We start from the raw sequence: 10,953 nt of genomic DNA, 5'->3' as shown, positions 1-10,953 counted from the left end.
AGGCCTTACTGGTTGTGATTCCCTCTTTTTGATATCCTTTCAGGTATATTTCTGTTTCCTGTCTACCCAAGTTCCAGTGCAACAACATGATGTGTGCTTCTTATAGGCCACAGTTTATTATCACTTCAGCATGGTGGTAGGCATATCTGAAATAATGACTGCTTCATTCACCTTTGTTCCTGAATCCTATGAAAGGCAGAATTCATTCTCCACAATGAAAACATAGCAGTAGACAAAAATAAACTTGAACTGTTTAAATCACAAAGATTATGGTGCTCTTTGTTCCTAAACAAAGCAAAGTATCTTGACACAGTTGTTCATAACAAGGACACTCCTTTTCTTTTGAAGCCCAACTGGAAACCAGTGCACGTTTTTAATACAGGCAAGAAATGATACACTAAGGTCAATTAGGCTAACCTGCCTTAATATGTTTTTAGTGCAGGCATTAAATGATTTTTAGACAAGATCACTCCTCAACTTTGTTGAAAATAGGCTGCAGAGCTTGTGCTAATAGTAGAAGCTCTTGTTAAATGATACACTATACAGAATGTGTATGATTGGGTCATTTGTAGTAGCTCAACATTTTATGTCAGAACAGAGTGAAGTGGGGCCAGCAGGTGGTATAGTGGTTAAGGCACTGAACTTCCACATGACCAACCACAGTTCAAGTCCCGGACCCAGAGGTTTGAAAATCATGCCAGGTATGTGTGTGTGTATGTCCAAAATTCTGAGAAGAGAATGGAGGAAAGAAGACTGTGGCATGGCCATCCTCCCGGGGAATGATTTCTCACTTTTCTTCTCACTGTCTCTATCTCCAGTGAATGCACACAACCTACGGCAAAAACCTTATAAAAAAAAAAGAGAGTGAGAGAGTTATCTGTCAAGTTTAATACAGGTGCTCCTCAAATGGGTTACATTCTGATAAACCCATCAAAAGTTGAAAAAATTGTAATTTGATAATGAATTTAATACATATAACATATAAAAAAAATCACAGCTTAGCCTAACCTACCTTAAACTTGCAAAAATATCACATATCAGCACCCAGTTGAGCAAGATCATCTAATACAAAGTCTGTCTAATAAAAAGTATTGAATATCTAGGTTCCCCAACTGACTGGTGAGAAATGTATCCATGTTGGAACATTCTCTTTACAAGCTAAGTGATATATGTGATTGAATGTATAAAGAAAATTAAAATAAAATTTAAAAAAAAGTATCACTCAAAAAACAAGTAATTAATATCTATGCAACCATGGGACCAGCAGTTAGCATAATGGCTATGTCGCTAGACTCCCACATAGTCGACCGTGGTTCGAGTCCCAGACCCGGTGGCTTAAACTCATGGCAGGCATGTGTGCGTGCCTGCCCAAGATTCCAAGAGGAGAATAGAGGAGAAGGGATTGCAGCATGGCCATCCCCCCTGGGGGGTGATTTCTCGCTTTCTGTCTCTCTGTCTCTCTCTGTCTGTCTGGCGAGCGCACACACCCTATAGCAAAAATAAATAAATAAATTAATTAATTAAATAAAACCTCTTCAAAATATCTATGCAACCATAAGGAACAGTGAGATCTTGTCAAATGATTCAAAGGAGACAAATTTAGAAGATTTAATACTAACTAAAATAAACCAGACTCTGAAAGAAACTGTATATCCCCGCTCAACATATATTGAGTGTTTGTACTCTACTGCAGACATTGAAAGATCTGGAGATATGATAGTAGGGGGGATAACTGGAGATACCAGAGACTATAAGAGAAGGGAGTAGCTGGTAGAGGGTAAGTGACAGAGGCAAAGGGAAGAAACACTTAAAAACACAAAAAACACAACACTTTACATTAAGTTCTTTGTTGAAATGATATCCTTGAATTGATTGGCATTTACCACAGGCTCACTTGAAAAAAGAAAACACATTATGTATTTTTGAGATATACAATGATCAAAGGTAAGTAAAAATAAATATAAAAGAAGAAAAAGTATTGACTACTTCTTATAATTTGTTGAAAACTATATTAAACATTAAAAACAAAATGCAATTCTCATTATTTTAAGTCAGTTACAGTCAATTAAAAAAAATGAGAGCATGCCTTATTGTAATGCTAAAAAACTGTAACTTGAAGGGCCAGCAGATGGTGTAGTGGTTACCTTGCTGGACTTCCACATGACTGACCAGTTGGAATCCCAGATCCGGTGACTTAAAAATCACACCGGGCACATGTGCATGTATGCCCACGATCCCAGGAGGAGAATACAGAAGTGACTGTAGTGTTGTCATCTCCCCTGAGGGGTGATTTCTTACTCTCCCTCTCACTGTCTCTGTATTTCTCTCTCTAACAAGTGCACATCCCTAAGGAAAAACCTCTAAAAAGAAATTGGAAGTTGAATTATTTAAGTGGGACTGACTGTACCTGCATTGTTTTCACCAGTTCACTTCGTAGTCTCACTTTGGCTTTTAACCTTTATTAGAGCACTTTATTTTAACTTTTCTTCCCTTTGTTCTTCTACCTATGATTTAATTTGCACACACACAAACATCAATTATAAACAGAAATAAGAAATTGATTTAAAAATGCACTCACATATATTCAGGACTTACTGTGTGATAGGTGTATAAATTTAAACAGTTACAAATCCTTTTTTCTTACTCTGAAGTCTTTTGATCTAGTTGGACAAATACGATGAGTGCGTATAATAGTAAAAGTGCCAATGTTTTTTAAGAATACCTTTTTAAGGTTAGAGAGGTCTAGGAAAAAATGGAAATCAAATAATTTGTATTGATTTCATAGAGCAGGAAAAACGTGGGCCCTAGAGGAAAGAAGAGACTTCCATGAGTGAAGAGTCAGGAGGGCACTTCAATAAAAAATAAATGCACAAATATCAGTGAGGAAATAATATCAAATGGCAATTATTTCCAAGTATGTAGGCCACTTCTGAAGGTACATGCTCTTTATTAAAAAGAAAATAAAGGAAAAAAAAATATTTTGGAAAAAGTAGTAAAGTAGGACATTATAAAAGGCTTTGAAGAACAGAATGGAGAAAACAGCAGTTAGACAAAGAGAATGCTTTAGGATTATTATAGTTTCAACATGACCAAAGGGTTTTTTAAATGTTAATACGCAAAAGATGAAATAGGTGATTTAAAACATGGTTATAAAAACATACCTGATACATAAGCACATGTTTGTCACTACTTTAAAAAAGCAATTCATAGTTTGACCTGTATTGTATGCACTATTTTACCCTTAATCTAAATCTAGGAATTACAGTAAATACCTAAGGTAATAAAAGGAGGCTAAGTAGGTTATTTTTGGTAGCCACTGAGAGAAAAATAGATGAGAAACAATTGCATCAAGGGTTAACAAAAGTAATTTCCTTTTAAAAAAATCTCAGAAACAATGCTTAAAGAACATTGCATTATTCATTTTGCTAAAAATATTCCTGCATTAGAAAAGAGCTTTTGAATATTTACTGACACCACCATCTTCAAGCAAATTTTTAAAGTATTAGAACAAATCTTATCATTTCTATTGGCATAATGTTCAGTTATAAGCTCAGTCTTCTGTAAAGGTCAAAAGGATTTTAGCGGAAAAAAAAGATAACTTCTATTTAGTAAACAATTATTCAAAGGAAAATTAAATTAGGTGATATTCTAGAAAGGAACTGATATGACCTAGCAGTGCACAAAAGGATGTGGGTAAAAGGGTTTCAAATGTCCTTTGGGACATGTTACATTGCAATTCGGAAAAATAAAATATTGTAATTGTGTTAGTACAATCATCAAAGACAGACAATACAGCATATTGTGAAGCTTAAGCACACATTTATATTTTGCCCTGATAGAAGAGACTCTGTTTTTTAATCATTTATATTAGAAGGTGTACCCTGCTGATGAAAACCAAATGGTTTTAAATCCCTTTTAAGTATAAAACAAATCAAGTTACTAATAAAAATTGTAAACCTCAAGACACAGAGTTTAACTATTATTAAAGCCTTCTTTGAAGGTAGGTGTTAATTTTAGCTTCACATACAAATTCTTCAAAAGTATTGTTTTACAATACAAAGTAATCAATGTTGCCCAGAGAACTCAAAATTTATATATTTTAAAGAGTTATTTTATTTAACTTTATTTATTTTATGTGTTATTATTATTAAATTAATTAATTTGACCAGAGATAGAGTGAGGGGGATGCAGAATGAGAAAACAAGCCACCAGGTCCAGGACTCAAACTGTGCTTGGCCATGTGAGAGTTCAGTACCGTTGAACCACCACACCACCTATGGGCGCCCAAAAGTTATATTTTTTGATATGAGTTTCAATTGACAACCAAACATTATTTAGGGAAAAAAATGTTAACACTGAGTAACAGGAGAAAGAAATTAAAAGGCATTATGTATATAAGCCTACATTTTTATTTATCATTGAGAGATTGAAGGTAGAAATGTCTAGATTGTTTAATGGAGGGTTCGATAGTATAATGTCTAGAAACATAATTTGTTTCTTTAAAGATGGACAGGGGAGATACACAGGAAGAACAGGTAAAATGGGAAGTACACAATATGACCCAATGTTAATCACCACAGGAAAAAATCTGAGATGGAGCCTATTACAAGGTACAGAAAGGAGGGATAAATAAATAAATAAATACTGAAAAAAGTAGAAAACAAGGAACAAGACAATGAATATAAACCTAATCACATTAACGAATAAGCAAAATGTATGTATTGTTGGACTGGAAAAATAAAACAAGATTCAATTCCATGGTATTGTAAACGTACTTTACAAATAAAGCCATACATAGGTAAAAGAAAAACAATAAAAACAACGTATTATACAAACAGTGATTTTTTTGAAAGTTTGCAGGAGTTATACTAATGTCAAAGTAGAGTTTAAAGTAAAAAATATGACCATGAATAATGAAGGCTATAGCTGTGGTTTAAATGTCTGTCCTGTCAAACATACATGCTGATGTTTAGTTATTGCAACCACAATGAAAGATGGGAGCTTTAGGAGGTGATCGGGCTACGTGGACACTGTCTTCCTGGGTGGAGTTACTGCAAATAAAAAGGGGAAAGTTCAGCTTGTTTTTTGTTGTTGTTGTTGGTCTTTCCACCTTTAACCAGTAGATGACATAGCACAAAGGCCCTCATCAGATGCTGAGAATTTGATATTGGACTTCTCAATTTCCAGAATAAATTTCAGTTCATTATAAATTACCCAATCTCAGGTATTTTGTTATAGCATCGCAAATGGACTAGGATAACCAGGATATAGTCAATTCCTCAACAGAATATAATAATGTTTATGCATATAATAATAGTCTTTAAAGATATATAAAGCAAACCTGATGGTACTACAAAAAACAAACAAACAAAAAAACAGAAATTCTCTACCGTATTTGGAAATGTCACCCTCTGCTATAATCTGAATGTTTGTATCCACTCCCCTCCCCCCCCCCAATTTATGTGTTGAAATCCTAACCCCAAAGGTAATGGTATAAGAATGTGAGTCCTTAGGGTGGCGGTCAGTTCAGGAGAGCATAACCCCATGAACTGGGATTTATGCCCTTGTAAAACAGACCTGAAAGAGACCCCTTATCCTTCCACTATGTGAGCAGACAGTGAAAAGGCACTGTTTGTGAACCAGAAGTGAGCCCTCACGAGACTCACAATCTGTCTTGATCTTGGATTTCGCTCCCTCTGGAATTGTAAAAAATACATGACTGTTGTTTATAAGCTACCTAGATACTGGTATTTTGTTATAGTAATCCAGACAGACTAAGGTACTACCCCTTTCTCAAAATTGAAAGAACAGACAAAATACCCATAGGTAAGTAGAAAACTCAAAGATGGTAAAATAAATTGACATAATTCTTATTCACAGGACATTCTACCTAACTACCATTGAATTCACTTTCTTTTCCAGTGCACACACACAAAAAATCATTTTCCAAGATTCAACACATATGGACCATAAAATAAATCCCAATGAAATTTTAAAAAGATTCAAATGATCTAACATTTTCTAAATTGAATTATTCTTCCTTCCCCTAACCTTTGGGAAAAAAAAAATATATATATACATGTTAATCTCTAATCCCCAATGTACTTACTTGAGGACAGGGCCTAAGACGGAGACCAGAAAGGTGAAACCCTATTTCAATTGGACAGGTATCCTTAGAAGAAGATGAAAATATACCAGAGAGCTCTCTCTCTCTCTCTCTCTCTCTCTCTCTATCTATCTACTCAAAGGAAAAGCCATGTGAGGACATAGTGAGAAAGTGGCCACCCGTAATCCAGGAAGAACGCTTCCACCAGAAGTCAACCCTGCTTGCATCTTGAGTGTGAGCCTCTAGAACTGTAAGAAATAAATTTCTGTTGAACAAGGACAATCAGTTTTTGTATCCTGTTATGGCAGCAAATGCACAAGGGAATTAAATTAAAACTCAATAATAATAAAAAAACTCTGGAAAGTAAACAAAATATTTACAAAGTAAATAATGTACTTTTATCTAATTTATTTGCCAAAAAGAGAGAAATAAGTATTTTTAAATACTTAAAAAAACAAAGATAAAATTCAATATGTCAAAATTTGCAGGATGCAGCTGGAAGAAATTCTTAGAGTGAAACATGTTAACACTAAATGCTTATATTAGAAACAAATGAAGGTGGGAAATCAATAAATACGTGAGTTTACAAAAAATTACAAAAATAAAAGCAAATTAAGCAAAAATGGACCAAGACACAAAATGCTAAAGATTAGAATTTTTAAAAAGCAATTAAATAGATAAAAAGAAAAACAACAAAGAAAATGAAATAAAAAGTTGGTCATTTGCAGGTCCAGCAGATTGCATGGTGGTTAAGGCTCTGGACTTGCATTTGGCTGACCATGGTTCAAGTTCCAGACCTGGGGGCCTGAAATCAAGACAAGCGTGTGTGTGTGTGTGTGTGTGTGTGTGTGTGTGCATGGGCATTTGTGCCCAAAGTCCTGAGAGAAGAATGAAGGAGAATAGATTGCAGTGTGGCCACACTCTTGGGGGGTGATTTCTCACTTTCCCTCTATCTGTCTGTCTCTCAGCAGTGAACACACACACTCTATGGAAAAAAAAAAAAACCTAAGAAAAAGACAAATCAATAAATTTCTAGCAAGAATAATCAGGAAATAAAAGGGAATTATGAATACCAGGAGACTGCAGTGACATCTCTAGAGATGTTTAGGTATGAACAAGCTTATGCCTATTATTTCGATATCATACATGAAAAGAATGAATTCAGTGGAATACTAAAACTACCAAATCACACTCCAGAAGAAATAAATTAACTGAATAGCCCTGTGTGTATTTAAAATGTTTAATTTGTACCTATAAACCTTCTCAGAAAGAAACTTTCAGTTCTACATTGAATTATGGAATTCTACCATCTAGGAAAGATTAATCCTATATCATTCTATTTGGCAAAACATAGGCAAATATAGACAAAGATATTAAAAGTAATAAAAATTCCACATAAATATTCTTCATGAACAAAGATGTAAATAGTCTAAATATATTTTAGCTAACAAAAACAGCAATATATCAGGACCAGCGCTTAGTATAATGGCTATGTCGCTGGACTCCCATTTAGGTGACCATGGTTGGAGTCCTAGACCTGGTGGCTTAAACTCATACGTGCCCAAGATCCCAAGAAGAGAATGGAGAAGAGATTGCAGCGTGGCCATCCTCCTGGGGGATGATTTCTCACTTTCTGTTTCTCTGTCTTTCTGGTGAGTGCACGTGCCCTATAGCAAAAACCTCTCAAAAAAAAAAAAAAAAAAAAAGAAAGAAAGAGCAATATATCACTTTCAATTAATCATTAAATTGAAAAAGAAGAAATGTATAATCTTCTCTGTAAGTGGAGTAAAAATATAAAATGAAATTATTTACCAATTATTTCTGGTTTAACTTGAGATGCATTCAGAGAATGGGATGTAGAAAGGAACTCTACTAACCTGATTTTTAAAAATAAAAATTTAAATATAGAGCTTTAATGTTACCCTAAATATAAAAAAATGAATGGCTTCCCCTTTACAATCAGGAGAAAAGCACAGATGTCTACTCTCTCCACTCCTATCATAGTGAACATCATAACCAGTAAAATAAAGCAAGAAAAATAAATAAAAAATAATCACGATTATAAAGGAAAAATTAAAACTTTTATTCCTACACACTAAATTGTCTACATAGAAAATCCTATTAAAATCCTATTGAAAGCCCCTCTAACTAATTGGCAAATTTTGCAAAGTCAATTGTATTCCTATATACTAGCAAGAAACAAATGAAAGCTAGCATTTTAAAAATAGTATTTATAGTAGCATACAAGTATGGAATATTTAGGAATAAACCTATGAGATCTATTAAATTACAAAATATCGCTCAGAAAAATGTTACGAAACCTAAATAAATGTAGTATCACACATTTATGGGTCTGAAGAGTTAATACTGCTTAGATTTAAATTCTTCTTAAACTCATCTGTAGCTTCAATACCATCTCAATCAATAGTCTATAGATATTGATGAATTTATTATATATTTATATGGAAATGCAAATAACTCAGAATAGGCAAAACAATATTAAAAAGAAATAACTTCGAGGACTAAACCACCTGATTTCAAGATTCTTTTAAAGTTGTAGAGGTCAAGATAATGTGGTTGGCATCAAGACAAACGAATAGATCAATGGAACATAATAGAGCCTACAAATAGACCCACACGTACATGGTCCATTGATTTTTGCCGAAATGCAAAGTACATAGTGTTGAAATATTTATCTTTTCTTCAAATGTCACAAGAACAATTGGCTGTCTACCTATAAAGGAACTTCGATCTATTACTTACAAATTATAGGAAAATTACCTCAAGATGAATCACAATCCAAAATGTAAAATATCAATTTTAAAATTTTTTAAAAATATTTGTCACCTTACTTTAGTCAAAAATGTGTTAAATATTATACTAAAATTGTAATATAAAAATAATGATAAACAGCACCTTAGAAAATTTAATAATTTCTGCTCTTTCAAAGACTATTCAAAGAATGAAAATCCAAGACACAGGGTGAAATATTTGCAAATCGCCTATCTGATAAAGAGCTGGTATCCATAATATATGAAAAAGAGACATTTCAAAACTCAGTAATAAAAGAATTTTAATTATCCACAAACTGATATTTTAGGTGAGAATCTCAGATTACATTTGGAGCTAAATCTAGATTTGAAACTCCTATGCGTTAAAGCATTGTTTTATTCTTGCCTTAAAACCTGATATCAATTTTTTTGTCTTTTTGTTTTTCTTGCCCATTCCCTCCTAAAACTTGTTACAGGAAAGAAATCCAAGCCAAAGAGTAAAATTTTGTGACATATTCATTTACTGTATTATATATGTACTTAATTACTTATGTTTTCTATTTCATATATTACATTTGAACTCAGCAGACTGAACAAAAAGAAAATATTTATGTTATATTATGTAATATAAATATCAAAATTTATAATTCTCAAATAATTTTATTTAAGAGATAGGTAAATTACAAGTGGAACTTTGAATGAACTTTTCTTTTTTTTTTTACTTATTTTATTTTTTTGTATATACTTTCAATCATATTGTTTAGCTTACAATGAGACCATTTTGATATGTGCACATTTCTCCCCAGACCCGCTGATCAAAATATCTTCAGCAGATAACTGAAGACATATAAGGAAATATAACAAGAATATTATCTTGAATAAGGTTACTTTTTTTTCTAGATTTTACAAGGTATGTCCTCAGACATTCAGGGACTTATAAAAGTAATTCATTCATCTTTTCTCCTGAAGAATGTGTTATTCATTGAAAAAAATTACATGTATGTTTGTGTATGTGTATGTGTATATATCCTTAATCCACTACTTTCAGGCTTCCTGCTCTTTTCTTTTTCTTTAGCAAAGACAGTAGTGCGAAGAACATTTTTGGAAGAATGTATATCTAGATTCATATTCAAAACCTAAAAATCTTTTCACTCATGGGCAGATTTCTTTATCTGTAAAAGTTTTCTTCAAATAGAACATGTGTATATTAATCCCTTAGGTATGCCGTAGAAGTCCTGTCAGGGACCTAGAGGAAGCTGTACCTATCCAGATACCTGAGAACAGGCCTTTAAGGGAGAAACAACTGTGAATCCTGAAGAGAATCTTGTCCAAGTTCCAGGTCTCCTGACCAAGGTCATGGATTGAGGCTCATCTACTCAGAGACCAGTCAGAATCCATGCCTGTTTGAGGCTCTAATAAACGCTCTTCAACTAGAGGTCCTGAAGCTTACCTAGCAGTCATGTGTTTTTGCTCCAGTCCTATTCAACTATGATCCTAGAGTCATTCTCATCAGGTTGGAGGCCCACAGGAGAATTTATTTGTCTAAATTCACCTTTAAATATTAGAAGAGGTGTTTGCTTCATGAAATGCACAGACGCCATATGAAGCTACAAAAATAATGAAGAATCAGGCAAACATGACACCACCATAAAAAATTAGTAAACTAGTAACCAAAAATAATGTGAATCAATAAATTGCCTAATAAAGAATTCAAAATAATTATCGTATTCATTTGTTTGTTTGCTTTTTAATTTGCCATAGGATAGGTACACTCACCAGAGAGTCAGAAAGGAAAAAAACATTCTCCAAAGGGGGCTAGGATTTGAACAGGACAGTTAATCATGTGAGATCCAGCAACCTTAACCACCAATTTATGGAGTTGTCCCTCAAAATAATTATCTTATAGAAGTTCAGTAAGACACAGAAGAACTCAGATAAAAAAAACTGAACAACACTAGGAAAAAATGAATAAACAAAATGAAACGTTTAATAAAGAAATAGTAACCATAATAAAAGATCTATCAACAAGATTTTGCATATAAAGAACACAATGACAGAACTGAACAAATTTAATAG

Source organism: Tupaia chinensis, unplaced genomic scaffold (assembly GCF_000334495.1).
Source record: "Tupaia chinensis unplaced genomic scaffold, TupChi_1.0 Scaffold000093_1, whole genome shotgun sequence".
Lineage (NCBI taxonomy): Eukaryota > Metazoa > Chordata > Mammalia > Scandentia > Tupaiidae > Tupaia > Tupaia belangeri.
The sequence above is the reverse complement of the archived record's forward strand: the minus strand, read 5'-3'. Positions refer to the sequence as shown.